Source organism: Bos mutus, chromosome 19 (genome assembly GCF_027580195.1).
Source record: "Bos mutus isolate GX-2022 chromosome 19, NWIPB_WYAK_1.1, whole genome shotgun sequence".
In the NCBI taxonomy this organism is placed as follows: Eukaryota; Metazoa; Chordata; class Mammalia; order Artiodactyla; family Bovidae; genus Bos; species Bos mutus.
In genome coordinates this window covers 62,413,132-62,415,336 of record NC_091635.1, presented here as the reverse complement: position 1 = coordinate 62,415,336, position 2,205 = coordinate 62,413,132, and the positions used below count along the sequence as shown (strand labels likewise).

At 34.1% G+C, this 2,205-nt stretch overlaps 1 pseudogene; it reads right to left on the bottom strand.

Moving 5' to 3' along the window:
• Positions 1-582: 582 nt before the first annotated feature.
• LOC102284083 (olfactory receptor 5W2-like) lies at positions 583-1,485 on the bottom strand (annotated as a pseudogene).
• Between the last annotated feature and the right edge of the window lie 720 nt (positions 1,486-2,205).

Sequence of the window (2,205 nt, the reverse complement as noted above, 5' to 3'; positions counted from 1 at the left end):
TTTAGGTTTTAAAATTTCAATGGATAATTAACAGTCTCTCCATAGCTTATTGTCCTTCAAATATATGGCCATATCTTTTATAATAGTTTTAGACATTTTGCATTTAGATTTACAGCCCTCAATTTTTATTTCATGATGATTTTAAGGCTTATTATGAATTATTTGAATGTTTTATTCCTTAATGTTTAATATTAACACTATCAACTTTTAGTACACTATCTACAAGATGTACTACAACATATAAAGGAAATAAGCGCTGAAAATGATCAATAAAAGCACAATAAGTCTTAGGGAAATTGAAATAGTATTTGAATGAAAAACTGAAACAAAAATTACCATAATTAGAAAAGTCAAACGTTTTTTAAAAAACAGTGTAACATTTAAATTCTAGACACACACTAAGCAGACTTGTGAGGGGAATTGTAATATATTTTAGGATTGAGGTTTAATCCAAATACTTCTTTATTTAGGAATCTGAGAAATTTATGTTTCTCACGTGTTATGTCTTATATTTTTTTAATTAAACAAGTACTATATATATATATGTGTGTGTGGATGTACACATACATATGATATAAATATTTAAAAATGCAATTTAGTTTTCAATTTTACTAGGGCCTGTTTCACATCTTCATTCCTTAGGCTGTAAATCAGAGGGTTTAACGTGGGAATCACAATGGTGTAAAACAGCGAGGTCATTTTGTCTTGATCTAGAGAGTAGAAAGAACTTGGCCTGAAATACATGAAGAACAGAGTTCCCTGGAAGATTACCACAGTAGTTAGGTGGAAGGTGAAGGTGGAAAAAGCTTTGAGCCTCCCCTCGGCAGAGTGGATCTTCAAGACTGAAAGGATAATATAACAATAAAAGACGAGAACTCCTGCAATGGTACTCAGTTCAATGAAGCCCAAAACGGTTAATATCACTAACTCATTGACCTGTGTATCTGAACAAGATAGCAATAGGAGAGGAGGAACATCACAAAAAAAGGTGGTTAATCTCATTTGACCCACAGAATGTTAATGTTGTGTGTATCAGAGCATCTGCCATTCCCACCATGTAAACCCCTGCCATGAGCAGGAAGCACACCCCACAACAAGGGGCTGCTGACGGCCTTGTACCACTCATAGGCCATCACTGCCAGCAGGAGACACTCAGAATATGCAAAGATACAGAAGACCAAGAATTGCAGAATACAGTCATAGAAGGGGATAGTTTTGTTCTTAGCAAATAAGCCCACCAGCATCTTCGGCCCAATTGCTGTGGAATTGCAGATGTCACAGAAGGAGATGTGGCTGAGGAAAAAGTACATGGGTGTGTGCAGCTGGAGATCCATCCTAATCAGGATTATCATTCCAAGATTTGCCAGAAGACTGATGAGATAAACAAGGAGAAATAATTGTAAATAGGATAACTTTGATCTCAGTGTGGTCAGTAATTTCCAAGAAAATGAATTCAGTCAAGGAGGAGCAATTCCCTCTATCCATTCTTCTTTATTCTTGCATAAACTTTTGAGAATATGATCAAGACAATTACACTTGCATGTGGTAACACTTTGTACATCTGTAAAATAAGGCAGAACATTGTTTTCTGTAATAATCTTTTTATAGTCAGGAAATTTTCTAGCCATGCATCCCTCTTTAGAGAGGCATAGCTGTCTATTCTGCAGTAATTAAAATTATCTGAAAAAGATCTTTGAGAAAATTTGATATAAATCTAGATGCCATTTATGAAGTACATTACTTTCTACAAGCTCTTCACTGAGCCTTATTTTTTTTTTTTTTTTTTTTTTTATGTCAGGGCATAGATCTGAATTTACATTTCTTTACCAGTTCAAAACCACATGGAAGAGACACTAGTGTTGGAGAGAGCATACTCTAAGACCTAAGGCTAAGCATTTGCCATGCTTGAATATATTCAGTTGAGTACAGAAAGTGATTACAATTCATGTTTCTCAAAAAACATGATTAGTTGAAGAATCTTCATCTTAGTTCCAGAAGTAGCTAGTACATCACTGACTAGTATTAATAAAAAGTGATTTTGTTACCTGTTTTAGTTTATCTTGTATTTAATGTTTGATGAGATATGAAGTAAGGAAATTATAACTTCTTCTATTCTAGAAATTACTTCTCTTTCACATTCCTCATTGTCTCTTTGTAGACTGGTTGTTGTCAAAGATAACTCTCTTGACCAGTGAAAGAAAAAAG